The sequence below is a fragment of the Podarcis muralis genome, chromosome 5 (assembly GCF_964188315.1).
Source record: "Podarcis muralis chromosome 5, rPodMur119.hap1.1, whole genome shotgun sequence".
NCBI lineage: Eukaryota > Metazoa > Chordata > Lepidosauria > Squamata > Lacertidae > Podarcis > Podarcis muralis.
The window spans coordinates 52,191,330-52,210,667 of NC_135659.1; the positions used below are offsets into that span (position 1 = coordinate 52,191,330).

At 44.3% G+C, this 19,338-nt stretch overlaps 1 long non-coding RNA gene across 2 annotated transcripts; it reads left to right on the forward strand.

The window, feature by feature from the left end:
• Window positions 1–876: 876 nt before the first annotated feature.
• On the forward strand, window positions 877–12,706 carry LOC114599136 (uncharacterized). 2 transcript variants are annotated; one of them, XR_013392943.1, is made up of 4 exons: window positions 883–5,733; window positions 7,062–7,201; window positions 10,101–10,233; window positions 12,606–12,706. It is a non-coding gene; the product is annotated as an uncharacterized LOC114599136 (long non-coding RNA). The 2 variants fall into 2 exon arrangements; XR_003707256.2 differs by having other exon boundaries at window positions 877–7,201.
• The last annotated feature ends 6,632 nt before the right edge of the window (window positions 12,707–19,338 follow it).

The window sequence follows — 19,338 nt, forward strand, 5'->3', positions numbered from 1 at the left end:
AGTGGAAGACAGGAGTGCCTGGCGTGCTCTGGTCCATGCAGTCACGAAGAGTGAGACACGACTAAACAACAACAACAAGCCACTTTTTGTTTCTGTCAACCCAAAGGAAAGGATGCAGACTGTCCTTTATGTGTATCTTAATTTTGTTAAGCAGCTCCTTTTCACAGAATTCCTCTTGCACAAAAACATTTAAAAAGAAAAATTAGCCTTGCAGTACAAGAGATATGGAGTTGCGGGTGGCGCTGTAGGTTAAACCTAGGACTTGCCGATCAGAAGGTCGGCGGTTCAAATCCCCGCAATGGGGTGAGCTCCCATTGCTCGGACCCTGCTCCTGCCAACCTAGCAGTTCGAAAGCACGTCAAAGTGCAAGTAGATAAATAGGTACTGCTCCGGTGGGAAGGTAAACGGTGTTTCCGTGTGCTGCTCTGGTTTGCTAGAAGCAGCTTAGTCATGCTGGCCACATGATCCGGAAGCTGTACGCCGGCTCCCTCAGCCAATAAAGCGAGATGAGCGCTGCAACCCTAGAGTAGGTCATGACTGGACCTAATGGTCAGGGGTCCCTTTACCTTTACCTTACAAGAGGTGTGAAAGGTAATGGGGAATAAACAAATTGGCATGGGAACAACTCCAAATCCTTTCCTGGCTTGAACTGCTCTTGTGCAAACCCAAATTTCTATTTCTATTTTTTTTTTTAGCTTTACGAGCACAGATAAGCAAATGGACCTCTGGCTTCAAATCACAAATCACATTTGCCTTAATTTACTTAATTGTAAAAAATTATATATTCAGTGCTTTTCAGCACTGCCATGGTGCAACAATCTGGATTAAGGGGGGTGTGTGTGTGTGTGTGTGTGTGTGCGCACACGTGCGCATAGACACACATTTCGTCTTTCGGGGTGGGGGGAGTTGCGGGAGGGGGAAGAGCTATCAGAATGGGTGGTGCCCAGGTCACTCTTGCCAAAATCTCCAATTGTGCTGACAGGTTCTAAAAGGTTGTCAATCCTAAATGATTGACATTGGAGTGGCTTTAGCTGGAAGCTGTAGGCTATAAGTGGTGTTCTTTCACTTTCATGAACATCCCCACGCCCCCACAAAAATGGCCTACAATATACCAAGAATATTTTCTCCCGATGATGCCTAAAGGACATCTAACTAACAGACTTTGCCATTTTGTACCTTTGCACATTTACTTCTGATTTGGGAAGAACAGATCAGTTGTGGATTTGCCTTGGGAAAACACAACTACTCCCACAGCAAAGGAGAGTGAGAGAGGCAAATGACAAACCAGACCTCACTTTCAGAGAAATAGCTCACAGGTGAACTGCAATTGTAGCTTCAGGTCACTAACATTTGCAGAATGCAAGAGCCACTATTATACCAGACTACAGTGCTGGAACAGTGGCTTATGTGACAGCTTCAGTGAGGAAATGCTGCAGGATGCCTTCTTTATGTGAATGAGCCTGGTTGTAAAGAATGGCTGTGGTGGTGGTGGTGAAATCCTCTGATCTTAAAAATGTAGGAATTTAAAAATCACTAGAGCATAAGTACAAATGACTTGTAGCCTTTTTGTTTAATGTTTCAGATTCTTTACTTTTTATTAACATCACATGTTCCATCTTTTCTCTTTAACCATGAGGACTAGAATGTGCCTTTTAGAAAAATGGAAGTTTGGCATTCTTGGGATAACAACAGGAGCTCTGGCTATACATAAATGTCACTTGTGTTGTATGTAAGCCATGGGATATTTGTTGCCCAGCCTGCCAGACATATAAGCAAGTACAGTGGCGTAGGAAGGGGTGTGTGATGGGTGTGGGCCGCTCCAGGTGTCATCACTGAGGAGGGTGACAAAATGACAAAAATGTGAGGGTTTTTTTTTTTAAATGGGCTCACTAAACTTTTTAGTTCAGTCAACAAACGCAAAAAAACGCGGCTGGCACTGGGTGCCACACTGCGGGGGCCGGCACTTACCGCGGGGCCTGCAGCATGCCCAAGCTGTGCGTCTCTCCTAGGAGTGATGTGGTGGCTTGGGTGCCTGCAGGCTCCAGGCGATGCCTGAAACAGCAGCATGGGGCTTGCATCTGCCCACCTCCTCAGCCACCCTACAGTTGAGGGGGAAGTTGTGGAGAGGCTCCATGCAGTGCGCCCTGCCTTGGCTTGCCCCCCCCCCCCCGGGCACCCAAGCAGCTAGCTATGCCACTGAGCAGGTACAAAGTACTTTCATAAACAGCCATTGTTGGGGATTTGTGTTATCAGTCTTGTGAGATGATTAAATCAATGTAAATTTGTGGGTACATCCATTTCTGGTTCCCTGTTTGCCCCACAGCCCCTGAGGTAGAATGCTGAATTATTTGTGAAAGGATGTGGCTGCTTTTACTTGCTCATGAGTATTTCTATTCAGTCTAATAGAAGAGAAATGGGCTTTTAAAATCTCCTGGGACCTTGCTTTATAGATGTAATTTACCTTCAAAGTGTCTCAGATATGCCGCTAGAGAGAATTTCTAAGAGTGCAATTGCATTAGGTATGAATGCAGAAGGCAAACTACAGATAAAATGCAGAAGACATTAAGAGAATCAAGAGGGAGTGAGAAAAAGCTAAAAAATATGAAAGGAATGAAACATTATAGAAGTGAGGAAAACAAAGACTGAAAGATTGAAAAGAGACTGCACAGATTCAGCTAAAGCATGCTAAAAAGGGTGATCTGGAAGGGAGAGAAGAGGATGTTTCAGTGGTATGTGAATATTGGGAAACATGCAACTAAACTGGGCCTTTTATTCAAGAACATGTTAAAGTAGTGGACTGAATTATTTGATGGCATTTTTCCTTGTACATTAAGTGCAAAATTGTTAAAATGCTTGAATAAGAAGGAGTGTATATGTGACTCAGGCATTTACAGATTTAAAGTTAGAATGAGCTGGATTGTGCCATTATTCTTGGTCTCATGTATCTTTATTGTGTGGTATGTCATAACAAAAGAAACCTGTGATATTGTAGCACTCTTTGCTCCTTCTCAGTACAGTGGTACAGTACCTTGATTTACAAACTTAATCCGTTCCAGAAGTCTGTTCTTAAACCAAAACCGTTCTTATACCGAAGTGCGCTTTCCCTAATGAGGCCTCCCGCCACCGGTGCCCTTCCACCCTTCGGCTTCCATTCTTAGACCGAGGTAAAGTTTGCAATCCGGGACACTATTTCCGGTTTTGTGGAGTTCGTAAACCGAATAGTTTGTAAACAGGGCTGTTCTTAAACCGAGGTCTTGGGTTACAGACGCTTCAGGTTACAGACTCTGCTAACCCAGAAATAATACCTTGGGTTAAGAACTTTGCTTCAGGATAAGAACAGAAATCGCGTGGCGGCAGCAGGAGGCCCCATTAGCTAAAGTGGTACCTCAGGGTAAGAACAGTTTCAGGTTAAGAATGGACCTCCAGAACGAATTAAGTTCTTAACCCGAGGTACCACTGTATAGTTGTTGAAAGTTAATTGTTCTGCTTTAAGCATGCTTGAAAAGTTTGCACACTGGTTGCATTGCAATTCTGCATTGGGGCTGCATGTGCTACACAGTGGTGATGGGGAAAATTACATATGCTCAAAGGCGGTGTCCTGTCTTGTGCATGTGCAGTATGAAACAGCTGAAATGTTTGTGATAAATAGGAAGTTCAGGTTTTCAGTCTTGACATTCCCTTCTGAAGAAGCTTCTGGGATCAGGATTGCCAGGACACAACTAGAATACCATACCCCCCAACATTTCTCTGATGAAAATAGGGACGTCCTATTTAATAATAATAATAACCCCACCCATCTGACTGGGTTGCACCTGTCATGCTGGGTGGCTTCCAACAGATATAAAAACATAATAAAACATTAAACATTAAAAAAAGCCTTCCCTATACATGGCTGCCTTCCAATGTCTTCTAAAAGCTGTATAGTTACTTATCTTCTTGGCTTGTGGGGTTGCATAACTCCATAGATGCCAACATTTATCCGATTAAAATAGGGACGTCCTAAGGAAAAGTGGGACATTCTGGGATAAAATCAGAAACCAGGATGACTTCTGTAAATGCGGGACTGTCCCTGAAAAATTGGGACACTTGGAGGGTCTAGAATACTCTTCTTTCTCCTTCAACCAGAAGGGGAATGCAGATTCACCATCCCATTCTTCCCCTGGCTCTTGCACCCATTCTCCTCTCCTGCCTACTTAAACAAGCAGGATGTTTGTGCTGTTCCATAGGAGAGGGAAAGTGTGAGGAAGATAATATTTTGCGAAGAGCAGGGAAGTAGAAGCTACATCTGAAAAATTCCTAAGCAGATAGAGAGCTTCTGTGAGTTATTACCTGGTAACACTCTGGGGCAGAACACCAAAAAGCCAATTTTATGGTATTTGTCACGGTCCGGTTCACGGGCGATCAAAGTCCCAGCTGGGGATGTTGGGACCAAGGGCAAGATGGCGGGATGGGAGCAGGAACGGGAGTCCAGAAGACAGGAGTCAGAGAGCCGGGAGTCAAGAAGTCAAGGGTCCGATGGTCAGGAAGCAAGGAGTCACGAAGTCAAGGGTCCGAGGATCAAGGAGCCAAGGAGTCAAACGCAGAAAGGCAGGGAACGTGTTGCTGTGGCAAAGAGCTGAAGGGAAAATGCTGACCTTATATCCCTTCCCTGCTCTTGCCACCAGGTGCTGTGAGTTACCAATCGGCCTCACCTGTGTGGCCACGACTTGCCTTTTCAGAACAAACTTAGGAGGGCCCAGTCCTGCAGAGTCCTATTGGTCACAGGGCCTGGCTCCTGCATGTACACCTGACAGTACTCCCCCCCCCCATAGGAAAATGGGGTTCCACCCCCGGTCATGGCCCAGGCTTGTCTGGGAACCTCCGATGGAAGGCCCGTACTTTGGTGGGTGCGTGCACGAAGTCGGCCGGCTCCCATGATCATTCCTCTGGCCCGTAACCCACCCAGTCAATTAGATAGTGGAGCTTGCCACGGAGCCATTTCGAGTCCAGAACCTGGCCGTCAACCTGGACTGGTGGTGGGGCGATGCTTCAGCTGGGATACGTGAAACACTGGGTGGATCTTCAGGGAGGGGGAAGCTCCAACTTGTAGGCGACCGGATTGATCTGTTGCAGGGTGATGAATGGTCCCTGGTCCACCTTAGCCAAGGGACGTCCAGTGCGGTGGTGCTCCAAGGACAGCCAGACCTTATCCTCAACCTGGAATGCGGGCCCCTGGTGGTGCTGTTGATCCGCTTGCACCTTATAATTTGCCTTGGCTCTCTCTAGGTGCCGTATCAGGTCAGCTTGTGTTTCCTGGATGTGGGAGACCCGATCATTGGTGGAAGGCACGAGAGATGCCGCCGGTGTGCAGGGATGGTGGTACCTGAAGTTAGCGTAGAAAGGGCTCTGCCCCGTGGAGGCATGGCAGGTGTTGTTACAGGCAAACTCAGCCAGTGGCAGAAGGTCCACCCAATCTTCCTGATGGTGGCTCAGGAAGCACTGGAGATATTGCTCCAGGACTTGATTAACCCTCTCCGTCTGGCAATTTGTTTGAGGGTGGTATACGGAAGAGAGGCGCCTCTCAATACCCAGTCGTTTGAGGAAGGCCGCCCAGAACCAGGACGTGAACTGGGGACCCCTATCGGAGATCACCGCATCCAGGAGCCCATGTAGCCGGAAGACGGGTTCAAGAAACAAGTGGGCTGTCTGTTGCGCTGTGGGGAGGCTCGAGCTGGGATGAAGTGTGCCATCTTGGTGAGTGAATCCACCACCACCAGAATGACCGACTGTCATTTGGACACAGGGAGGTCCACGATGAAGTCCATAGAAAGCATTGACCATGTCCTGTGGGGGGTGGGTAATGGCTGGAGGAGCCCCAAGGGTCTCTGCCGTGGCACCTTGGTCTGATCACAATTCTCACAGGACCGCACGTACTTATTAATGTCCGCCCGAACCCCTGGCTACCAGAAAGCTCAGGCCAGTAACTGCGTCTTCGCGTATTCCCCATGTCTGGCAGTTCATGCATCATGGCACTGCTTAAGGACCTGGGTCTGGAGCGGCCCCTCTGGAATTTAGAGCTGGCTGCGATGATACACGCACCCATCCCGGACATCAAGTGGCGCACCCCCCAGTCCCGAAGGGACCGGGCTAGTATCCAACCAGGCTTGGTTGTAGTATCCATTCAACTTGGTGAACAGATCCTGTCGCCGTGCCTTGCCTCTTCAGAACAAACTTAGGAAGGCTCCAGTCCTGCAGAGTACTATTGGTCACAGGGCCTGGCTCCTGCACGCACACCTGACAGTATTAGCCTGTTTTAGCATGTCCTGCCTGTGTTAAAGTGGTATGGGAAGCAGCAATGGTGCCACTCTCATTATATGAGAATTGACCCTTGGTCAGGTCTCAATTCAGCATGAGAATAATAGAGCATTTGGAAGGGCTGGGAATATATTTTTAGATTGTTACCAAGCCTGCACATGTTGATGTGTCCTAGTGCACATGTCTCCATTCACATGTTTCACAAACACATGCTCCCTATGGCAACCAATGCCTGAGGCCTGGGTCAGTCGCTTACACTTCATTATAGTGGCAGGGCTAGATGGAGGAGGGGAGAACTACTATTGCTGTATAAGAGTGTTTTTAGGGATATGGGAGGGTGAAATGGAGGCCCAGATGCATCAGGGAAATGTTTGAATACAAAAGGCTTGGGCAGAGTGATAGCTAGGAGATGGAGAGAAAAGGAAGTACCGGTAATAAAACACTAATTCATACCTTCCAACACTACTCAGATGAAAATCAGGACATTTTCATCTGAGGAATGCAAGGTGTTTCTGACTGGAGGGAAAGGGTGGTGGAGGAAATAGGTGCACGCTTACTCAGTACATGCTCAGAGGCACTACTGCCATCTCTTCATTACCTCACACATAACCGGATGAGACCCTAGCACTGGGCATCAGCCCTCGTTCCCTTTCCTCCTGCCCTCTCATCCATCTTGCTAGTTGCTCAGGACTCAACCATTGCCGTTGCCAGCTCCAATCTGCACTGAAGCCCTTTTAATCCCTGCCCCCTCCCTGTCTCTCTGAAAGGTGCCCTGGTGAATGACATAATCACGCCGGACCATCAAGCTTGCAGATCACCAAATTGCGAGGGGAAGAGAGGCAAGATCCATGCAGATCTGATCCAAAGAACCAACCTTGGAGAGTCCAATCCACTGCGTGGATGGCAGGTGAGTCTCAGGCCCTGCGTGGCCTCTGCGATCTGCTGTTGCCACTCTCTCACTCACTGTGAGAGGGGAACAAAGCCTTGAAATTGGGACACCCCAATTTCAAATCAGAAGCTTGACCTCATGTGCGTAACTAGGATTTTTGTTAGGGGGGACATGCCTTTTGTTGGGGGGGGGGCAGAACCTCAGTTTTTATTGGATTTTATTGATTTAAGGGGGGCAGCTGCCCCTCCCTGCCCTCCCACCCCCTTGGCTATGCCCATGCTTCATCCATCAAAACTTAGGAAATATTTCCTGAGAAAATTACACATTATTTTAACACAGAGAACAATCACAAAAAGCCATCTCTGGCTCTCCTCATTACTCCAAATATTTCCTCTACAAAAGGAGATATCTTGGAGAACACTTCCCCAATAGTTCTTTCACTTTCAAATCTTGCCTTAAGGGCATATTTATGTATAAATAGGGTGGGTCAGTGACCTAGATGCAAGAACTAAAGTATTTACCATCTCAAAAGAATGGTCAGACTGCCCAGGTAATGCAATCAGTAAAACATCAGGTATTCTGGCAGACAGAAGAGAAGCCTCATACTCCTATTTCTGTTGGAGACCACTTTACAGATGCAGAATGGTGGACTTCGGTTCCCAACGCAGTAGAAGATTCAGATGTTTTAAGGACCTCAGGGCCAAATACAAAAATCAGGAGGTTGTGCAATTGAATGCTTTGCCAATTTGTGGTTATCAGTAAGCTACAGTTTTTTCCTCAGATCTGAAAAGAGGACAAAATCTAAATTAACTGGTTTAACTTGACCAGCGCTCTACCCCTGCCCAGATAAATGTACAACTTCCAAGTTTTAAACAAGGGTTGCCCCAGGGGGTGCATAAAATGTCATTGTTAATCTGTCCCAAGACTTTTCATGCAGCTAAGATGAACAGTAGGGTACCAGCCCTCCCTGGCTGTGCTTAGATCTGAGGACACCTCAGTAAGAGAGCACATAAAAAGATTAAAAATGGCAAATCCCTGTAGCAATTGAGTGCCCACCAACAGTATGGTGCAGTTCCAGATAAGGAAATACAACACCAATACCCCCGCTTCATCTGTTGGTAACTGCATTATTTGGAGGGATAGCTGAGGGGAGGAAGCCATTGAGAACCTTACAAAATATTGATTCATTTAGAATATTGTTGTGAAAAGTACTGAGAAATTCCTCTCAAGACATACATAAAAGGGGAAGCACTTTCATTCTGAGCACTTTAATCTTGCCCACTTAAGTGATCCATTACACATACTGATTATTGTGGTATTATTCCCATATACTGCAGTAACTCTGGATACTGGGTGGGAGTACCATAACTTCCCCTGATGGGAGTATATTTAGCTTGATTTGTTTCTGATTACCTGCACTAGTGCTGTGCGCTCAGAGTGAAGTTGATATAAGCACATATTTGTGGGGCATGAGCAAAACTCCAGTTGAACTGAATTTCTGATAACATCTTTGAACTTGCTTCAATTTGCTGACTTGCTTTTTAGAGACATGAGCCTCCCCTGGCTTGGTAATCCAAGGAGTACTTTACCCTCCCATCTTTCTCTTGAAATTCCACACATTTGTCCTCACTTTTTATATATATATATATATATATATGAGGGACGCGGGTGGCGCTGTGGGTAAAAGCCTCAGCGCCTAGGGCTTGCCGATCGAAAGGTCGGCGGTTCGAATCCCCGCGGCGGGGTGCGCTCCCGTTGCTCGGTCCCAGCGCCTGCCAACCTAGCAGTTCGAAAGCACCCCCGGGTGCAAGTAGATAAATAGGGACCGCTCACTAGCGGGAAGGTAAACGGCGTTTCCGTGTGCGGCTCTGGCTCGCCAGAGCAGCGATGTCACGCTGGCCACGTGACCCAGAAGTGTCTCCGGACAGCGCTGGCCCCCGGCCTCTTGAGTGAGATGGGCGCACAACCCTAGAGTCTGTCAAGACTGGCCCGTACGGGCAGGGGTACCTTTACCTTAAAAGCCTTAGCTCATGGAGCCTTTGCTCTAGCCATGACCCCAGTGAATAAAGTGAAGGCAGTCTTTGAAGAAAGGATGGGATAGGATAGTGCTTTATTATTTAGTGTTGTGAGTTTCATTTATTGCTGCTGTCAGAGCAGTACTGCAGACCGGTGGCAAGTGAATTCATCACAGAAATGGTATTCAGGGGTGGTAGCTGCTAAATACTTCAGATCAAGTAGAACATCTGTGTTGAATTCAGAAAATGTATTCCTAACACTTTTAGGTCACTGCATCCAAAATGGTGGTAGTGAGCTTGAAATCTGGCATGTTCATTAGACTTTATTGTGGTTCACACCATTTATTGTTCATTACATTAATGTATGCCCCACTCTTCCTCTCATCAATAGTTTTTTTAGACAGGCTGTCACTGTGCACTGAGTAAATAGAGGAGAAAGGCTTGAAATGGATTCAGCTAACCAGCAGTGGATCTTTTCATTCTGACCTGATCTCTCCAGGATGGGCTATTCTCTTACCATTTTGCTATCTCGTTTGGAATTGCTATCTGATTGAAGAACAGTCATTTATAGATAAGACTAGTGGTAGATAGAAGAGTTTCAGTTTCATGGCTGGATAGTGGATTTTCACCACCCCCAAGCAATTTTCTACTTGCCAAAAATAATTAGCATGTTAGTACTCTGCTGCTGTACTAAGCCAGTCATTAAAGCAACAGAAGAAGGATGTATGTACAGCTTTTCTGGAAGCATTGATGGCTTGCCCTGCATAAAGAATCCAGAGAACCATAGTACACTTCAGGACTAAAAACAAGCATTTTGAAAATAGGCCCCAAGACTGTGGGTCCATTATTTCCTCTACACATTTCAATTTATTTACTTACTTATTTATCTATATTCCTTTCAGGTGTGTGCAAAATATGAAAATGAAAGGAAATTGTTCAGACCTGGGGAGTAATAAGCTTATTCTAATTATTCTCCCTGCATCTGGGCAGAACAAAATCTTGCATCCACTGAGCCCCACTGGGACCAATTTGCAGGTGAGGTAAAATGCCTCCTCTCACAGCTGCTTGCCTTACCTGAGCAGACATAAAGTGGGAATTAGCCAAAAATGGAGAACATCTAAACTCCTGAGAAATAAGAAGTGGACATATGGAATATGGAAGCTAAACTTGGTTATCAAGAGCTCAGAGTTACTTATTTTGTCACCAAATCTCATCTTCCTCAGTTTAATTCTACCAGACAGGCAGTCTGGTATCCTAGTATATTCTAATGTCAAACTCAGTGTAGACTCTTATGTAGCCAGAACAGCGCCATCCACACACAGGAGGGAAGTATCAGCAGGCTCAGAGAAACCACAAGGTTTTCAGATTTATTTTTTTTAAATGAGTAAATCCCCCTGTAAGAAGGGGGGAGAGCTCAGGGGCCACAGAAGGATAATTTCCTGAGATTTTTAATAAATGGAAAACTGGAGAGGGGCTGACTAGAATCCAGACAGATGCACTCCACACTCCAGTTTTGTTGCAGCTCCCAACTGTAGATAAACATTATCACATGTCTAATGTGGCAAATAATTTATAATAGTTATCCCATATATCTTCACAGCAGTTCTTTGAAGTAAGTCATGGTTAACTTAGCTTTACAGATGGGTAGAAATGTAGTGTTGGAGGATACCTAGTGTGCATAGTTGATAGGAAAACCTTGTCTGTCCATGCACATTGGACAGCCTGCAGCTAATAAATGGCCAACTCTGTTCAATAGGGTTGCCTGATCTCAATCTGCAGAATACAATAAAATTGCATCTTAGGCACATTTACTTTGTGCGATTTCAACTATATGCAGTTGAAGGCTGGCTGGTTGAAATTGCACAAGTTAAATTAAAGCAAGCTAGAGACCTTAAAAGCTCTCTTTGCACCAGATCCACTTAAGGTTACTTGGTGGATAAAGAGTTTTTAAACTCTCTGCCTTGCTTGGGTGGCAAGGCCTTTTCAGTGTGCCTGCTTTGGGATGTGCTTACAAGAGCTCATAGGAATTCAGATGGGCCTGTGAGATCTTGCATGAGTATCCTAGAGACATCTGAGTTCACGTGCGAACTCACACAAGCATTGCACAGCTGGCCTTTCCTCACAAGCAAGGCAGAGAGCTCAAAAGCTCTTTATGCGCCAGGTAACCCAAGTGGAACCTGTGTATAACGAGCTCTTAAGCTCTCTGAATTGCTTGGGGGGCAAGGCCTGCTCAGTGCACCAGCTCTGGGATGCTTGTATGAGCTCAGAACAAGCTAATGGACAGGCTTGCTCTTAAGATTCTATAAATATTAAAGATACAGTAACAGACATCATCACTGGGTGGGTGTGCAAGGGGAGCTGTGGAATAGGAGAGAGGAGGATGTGGCGTGGGGTGGTCTGTGTGCAAGGGAGAGTTTGAAAAGGACAGTTAGGTGAAATGGGTGATTAATTAAACAGAATTAAATTAATACACAAACACACATACGTGTAGTTATTGAAAACAGTAGATGGCAAGCATAACCTTAGGGCACATTTTCTGCTTTCAGTCTGACAGGAGAGAATGTCTCTTCTAAAATGATGTCATACATCTAAAAAAGTAGGTGGGTTTGCTTCAGAACTATTGTTTTTACTCATATACAAATATAATAGATGAGCTGACAAAACATATGATTAATTATTTAACTGAGTGAGCTGTACCAATAAACTCACAATTTTCAGATGCTTGCTCTCTTAACAAAATCATCCAAGCTGCAGTCTTCTGCACATTTACCAAGGAATCAGCTCTATTGAATAAACATATGATTGCACTGTCAGTTATTAGGTTTTGCTTTTGGAACTAATAGTACATCTATGTGTAAATGTAACAGTAGAACAGCTAAACAGAAAGGCACCACATCCAATTTTCCATACCAGGAGGTGGCTTTTCAGTGAGGTGGTTTGGAATAGTTTCAGAACAGTGCCACTTTGCATATACAAATCATGCTCACTAATAGCTAATCTTTCAGTGCATGAGCTAAACTGGAAGAGAGAACTGATAATGCTTAGCTAGGGGTTTGAACCTGCTCACACTTCCACTTGCTGGCTTTGCTGCTGCAGCTGCAAACGATAGGTTTTTTTTTAAGGCTGCTAATAGGTTTTTCAAAGGCTGCATTTAACTGTTTTAATTGTTTCACTTTAATCACATTACATATTAATATTGTATTCTTCATTCTGTAAGCTGTACAGAGAATGTATGTTGATGGGTGGTCATAAACATAAGGTTGCTAAATAGAAAGAAACCTATTGAATATTGGGTGGTGACTTTTGATAACACGAGCAATAGCTAAAGCACTGTCTTCTAGAATCCTGCTGAGACTAAGGCAGCTGCTTTTCCACCTGCAATAACATTGCTTCTTGTTTCACTGCAGCCCCAGCAGGTGTATCCAATTGGTATAAATTAGCTAAGGCACAACAGTAGACCTTTGCTTGATACAGCAGGAGTTCTGAAGCTGAGGTTTGCAAGGTAAGTGCTGCTTTTTCCTTGTTCTGCTCCCTGTGGCTTTTGAATTTAGTCACCTATAGGAAACCATCTGAAGCAATGCATACCATGTGGGTTCTCATAATAGTCAGTAGTGAGCAGGCTGCAGAGAGGGATGAGCTAGGGCATACAGCTCAAGTTATGCAAGACTCTTTGTATTTCATGGGCAAATATAATGGGTCAGGCTGTGCAGTCTTAATAGTCTACTTGACTGCAACATATCTACACCTGAAGGACAATTGACAATGGTCCCCCATCCTGGTCCTGGGTTAGAGAAAGCATAAAAAACCCTCATACTTAATGAGATGGAGAGTGGGTGGATGCAGACTCTCAGCTTCTGAATTGCCACACAATTATTACTATAACAGATGTACAGCACAAGAGGCATGTTTTTTTAATGCTATACTGAACATTTAAGTTGCACAGAGGGAAGGAAAAAGGTCAGAGGTTAGTGATGGCAGTGGAGGAGGAGATAGCATGAGGCTGTACTGATTCTAATTTAAGAGACTGGTGCTGAAGAGGGAGAAGGAATTGTACTATTGTCACCCATGATTTATTGAGCCAGGTTTCTGAAATGATAAGTGTGAATGGGGGCTTTATTCCAATACAAACAGCAGATCAAGACCATGATCTGGATTGAAACAGTCCTGGCAGGCGGCCTGTTATTTATTCTTTAAAAATATAAACACATCTGCTAATATTGTAAATGGTACTGCATTTGGTCTGGCCCTTAAGATGATTTTGGATGGATATTAGATAGTCCTAGTTTAATAGCTCTATGAATAGTTAGGACAACAAAATGTTAATCCATGTTTGGAAGCGTGCCAGCTCTTTGTATAAGTTGCTGGAAGCATACAGCAGGTTAAATCTTTGTGCTTTGCTTGTGGGCTTTCTGGAGACTGTTGGCTGGCATCTGTTGGAAGAAACTGGGTGCTGGACTGGATAGACTTTTGGTCTAATCTTGCAGAGATCTTAGGTTCTTATGAAACAGTGAGCAGTGTTCCTCACTACTGTCTCTTTTCCTTCCTACTCTTTCTGCAATGCAAACTAAGGTGACATAAATAACAGCTAAAATGCACAAAATGCAGCTCATTCTGCATTTTTTGCTGGAAATTGGATCCTGACAACCTGAGCCAGATGCTGTTTCTTTCCAGTCTTAGTGGAGCTTTGTCCCTGGCTTGAGTGGATGATGTTGCCCTAAGCAGCTATTTGCTAAGTTTTGTTGATGAGATGCCTTGACTGCACATATTATTACACAATGAGTGTACTGAGTAGGGACATTAAATTGCCTTTAATTGGAGCAGCTTGACTTCTTCTGTTCCTTTTGGTTGCTCTGACAACTAAAGGCAATTGAGTCCATGCCTGATAGTTAATGAGGGGACACTGCTATTCTCAATTCCTGATGAATCATAGCACTTCCCCATGTGCCACAAACTTTGGCGTGTATCATCTAAAAGCCATTCTTGATTATGACCTACAGTATCAGAATGTTCCCACCCTTTCTTCCATATTTTCTTGGGGTTATGGATCTGAATTTCACATAAAGGCCACCTGAGCTTTTATTTAAAACTATCCCCTTATTCTGCAGCCTTCTCACTGATCTTCACTTGCTGGCTCTGTCAAGCCTTTTTAAATTTTGATTTCCTCAAAATGTCCTCCAACATCACTGGTGCATAGGGTGCATAGGTAGAGGTGGGTGAATAGTCCTACACAGGAAAGGTTGTGTGTTTTCAGTTTGCAAACTGAAAAGCTAACACATGCAGAACTCAAATCCATCCAGCAAATCAGTTTACATGTGGGCTAAACTGAGTTTGAATGCCAGAAAAGATTATAGTGGAAGGAAAGACCTGCCTTTCTTGAGCAGGTTAAAGACTGGTTAATTACCCAAAGCCACTAGAAGATACTGCTCCTGCTGGCTGATGTCTTCATGTATTTCTCCCTTCAAGTAACATTGTTGTTTCCCCTTTACTTTTTAGTTTTAATACAGGGATGGGGGACTTGTCATCCTCCAGGTGTTTTTGGACAGAGGCAGATTTAGAGGAGTGCAACTGGTTTGGCTGCATTGGGCGTCAACCAAGAAGGCACCTCAACACTGACAAATAACAGAAGCCGAGAGGTGGGAGGGGACACCAAATTTTGATGTCACAGTTTTAAAGCTCAAAGTCCTCCACTGTTCTGGACTACTGTTCCCATCATCCCTGGTCTTGCTTTTTGGGCTCATGGGTGTTGGATATTTGAAGGGCTACAGGTCCCCCATGCCTGTTTTAAAATAATATGTATAAGCTCCCATCAGGTACAGGCCTATGAATAGCCGACGGCCAAGGCAACACAGCACTGCTGGTCTAAAGACAACTCCTCCCTCTTGCATTGTTTAGAACTAGTAAGTTAAGAGACACTCCCAAAAAGGAAAGCTGAATATGTCTTTGTTCTGTGGCCACTAAGTGATCTTGAACTAAAGCCTGGTAGAGGTGTTGGCAGCAGGCTGCTGAGACTTCATTTTTGTGTCTACCTGTTCAAATAGCAGTGATGGCAGGTAAAATTTTGACTTGGTAGAGCTGCAATTTCTAACCCTGCTGTTTTCATCACAATAGGTCTTGTACAGCACTTATTTCATACCCTCCAACATGCCCCAGAGGAAAACTGGAACACACATATTTCAGGGCCGCGATCTTGTGAGAGCCAGGTGACTTGAGTAAAAGCACCCCACCCCCAAAATGTGTTTTTTAAGGGCCATGTGACTCTCATGAGAGCACGGCCCCCCAAAATGGGATGTCTCACTTAAATCGGGACAGTTGAAGGGTGTTATTTAGGAACATGTGCCATTACACATGTGCAGAATGTCACGGTCTCATAATCTCTAGCCCCATCCCCCTGTCGAGTATTCTTTGCACATCTATGGACAAGGAAAGAGCTTTCATGTAAGAAGGCCTAAATATGATTTTCAGAAGATTGACTCCATACCTTTTATTTAGAAATTAAGCATTAATTAAGATATTCCTTCTTCCTCACCCAGTTATATAAGAAACAATATGCACCATAAAATAGCTCTTGCTAGTTCACATTGCTTGTATCATGGCTATGGGACTTATGCTACATTTTACTGAAAATGAAGCCGTGTGTAGGAAGGCTAGAGAATTTTGTTTTTCAAACATCGGAGCAAAAATCCAGTATTACGTATAAAGCATGTTCATGAGTTTACTTGGTTAGAAGATTCTGATTGGTCAGTACATATCATCTGATAAAACCAGGCAAGAGAATTTCCAGCTTTACTTGATAATCACTTTTGGGTAGGTTTTGCCCCTATATTGTGGCAAATTGGGCACAACTTCTACCAAGTCCTTTTTTGAATCTGCATCACCATAAAAAAAAATCACCTGCTGCTTTTTAATTCTCTTCCTCTTGTGCACTATCCATAGGCATCTCTGCAACTACCTTAGTGCTCATGTCAAAAACAATAGTAGTTGCAGGTCTTGTACTTTTACCTTCTGAAGTCAGGAACATTAGGTTTTCCCATTTCAAATTATGATCTGTATGGGCAACTGGGTGGAACAAGAGCTTGAAACTGACCTTCCATTCCCATTCCTCCACCCCTTTTAGTTTCAGAAGAGGAAGTAGATTTACTTGCAGAACTGCCTGCCCCCTTTGCATCTAAAATATTAGCTGCAGTCTCCAATTTGAGGCATCAGCAAAGGAGGAAAATTATAATTCTTAGATTACGGTACTTGGGTGAGACCTTCCCTGAAATAGTGTGTCCAGTATAGGTCACTCTATTTAAGAAAGACTGTTTTTAAATTGGAACAAAATTTAGACAATATGCAGCCTCAGTTCTCAACTGCATGCATTCTGTGTTACATGAGAAGCTGGAAATGTTGGGCCTGTTTAGCTGATGAAGTAGGAGTCTGAGAAGCACTGAACGGTGCTAGGACTGAAGCCTTGTGATACTCCAACTGTTGCTGAACTTCTAGTTCCCATTAGCTCCTGCCAGCATGGCAAGTGGCCAGGGATGATGGAACTGAAATTCAACAACGTCTTTGGGGACACAGACCCCCCCCCCCGGTATATACAGCCTACCAGAGCAGTTTGCAAAAGTTTGAAATGTTGTATGTAGCAATAAAAATACAACAACACAGAAGATGACTGCAAAACAAAAGAGCACTTAAGCCAGATAAACCCATATCCTGTCAAATCCAGACAGATTTTTTTAAAAAGCCTTTACCTGGCAATGAAAAGATAACAGAGATAGCAGCCGGAGGCAGATTCCAAAAGCAAGATGCTGCAAAACAAAACAAAAATCATATCCCTGATCACCTTATAATCGTGCAAAAAAAGCACATCATGAAGATCTTAGGGTGAGCAGCTTGTTTGGCAGCAGGTAGTCCTTGAGATACCTAGGCCCTGTAAGCCATTTAGGCATTTGGAAGTTAAAAAGCAGCACCAGAAATTGGCTCCAGAAACAGACCTGGGAGCTAAGACCAGAGAGCTATGATGTGGCTAACTGTGGTTATTCAGGAAACTATAGTCTGAAGATTCTTAAACACACACCATTAGACTTATTTCAGGGCTGAAAACAGGTAGTGAGAATTCCAGATTGAAGGTGGTTGACCTTAATGTGGGGGGGGGGGGGTCAACATTAGAAAATGAAAATCTGCTCTCTTTCTACAGGAACTTTGCCTGTAAATATACATAACAAGAAAACTTCCAACATGCTAGAAAAATTTTTTGTATTTGCAAAAGTTGTAGGAAAGCTAAATTGGTTCAAAACAGTGTTTATATAGGAAAATGTATCCCCTTTATTGGGAGCATCAGTCAAGCTATGTGTGGCTTGGCTCATTTTCTTGAGATTTGCATGGCTTTACTAGAAACTTCCCAAACTGTGCAAAGCACGTTGTTGCCCCCCCCCTCTTGTGCTGTTTCCAGATCTTTTAAGTGGGTTTATGCATGTATGAAGGATCCTGACTAAGGGGAGGTGATGATCATCTTAAGCTGCCTTTACTTAGTAATTCAACTAAGTTTTACTTGGAGAAGACACATGAAAATTTATGAACATGACTTAAGTTAGGTCCATTAATTTCAGTAGGTCTACTCTGAGTAAAACTTCATTGAACACCACCAATGGCATTTAAATACAGTGGTACCTCAGATTAAGTACTTAATTCGTTCTGGAGGTCCGTTCTTAACCTGAAGCACCACTAAAGGGGCCTCCTGCTGCCGCTGCACCGCTGCACGATTTCTGTTCTCATCCTGAAGCAAAGTTCTTAACCCGAGGTACTATTTCTGAGTTAGTGGAGTATGTAACCTGAAACATCTGTAACCTGTAGCGTCGTTAACCTGAGGTACCACTGTACATGCCTATAAAGTAGCTTTCCAGATCTTTGGCAGTGGAATCTGGAGGGAAAGGGAGTGTTAAGTTTGTTTCTCAGGCACCTGTATTACCCCATGAATAATTCTGCACTTAGCATGGTGGATAGTTTCCAAAAAAAATATTAAGTAAGGTTTGTTTCCTTTCTTTCAACGTGGATGCTATTCTCTTTCTCTCTGATAGCAAGAGGCAGGCAGTGTATTAGTGTTGTGGGAGGGAAGGCAGAAGAGACCTCCCCTATCCAAACCCTTTTGTGCCCTGAAAACTTTTGCACAGGTTCTGTAGCTGCAGTTTTGTGTGTAGCTGCCTTACAACAAAGGAAAAACAACTTGCTGTGTGGAGCGGCAGTAACTTTTCCTACTGCCCCACACTTTCTGAGAATACCTCCTGTTTGCATAAATGTAGTATGTGCATAGGGTTGTGTGCATGTCTAGGATATTAGGATAAAGTTTAGCATGTAAACATGGGGCCAAAATGCAGATTTTTCAAGCTGTTAAGTGATGTTTTGGACAGTAAATCCCTATTTTCTTTTTTAAATAAAGGGTTTGTAAATTTAGCTTGGGGGAAAAAAGATGGTGGTGCAGCAGTAGCAGCAGCAGCAGGGAGGTAAGAGTGAGGTTCACTTGGGTGATGACTATGTGGGTGGGCAGGCGGCGCAGTCCTGCTTGGCTTTGGTGGAGGGGTGCACTGGCAGTGTTGGTGGCTTGCTGGCCCCGGGTGCCAATAACTCATGCTACTGGTGGTATGATGTGGGATGTAATCCACTGGGAGCAGTCACGTACAACATTACCTGTTTTGCTAGAGTGGTCATGCAGGGGATGTTGATCCAGTCAAACTTCCTGTTCCCTCTTGGCCTGGAGCATCCTTCTTTGCATGTGACTAGTAGGTGGGCGTGACCTTTCCAGGCCTGGTAAAAGGCCAAGTCACACAGCCACCTCCCCACTCTTCGATCTTCTTTTTCATCCTGCAAACTTCCTGATTCACCTGGACTGGACTGCTAGCTGACTGCCAGCCAGCAGTCTCCCCAGGTTATCTCCCATATGGGGTAAACCTGTTTGTACATATAAGCCTAAAGCCTGCCTTCAGAGATCACACTGTGCTCTGCCTGATCGTGAGTAAAACTACTTTTTGTTACTTATGAATAAGACTATGGTGCCTTTATTCTTTTAGGAGGGATCAAAGAGGCCTTACCTGGGCAAGCCAGATTGAATTGTTTATTGTCTTAAGAGGCTCACACAAGTCTTCAACCAGTTTTTTGCTGCAT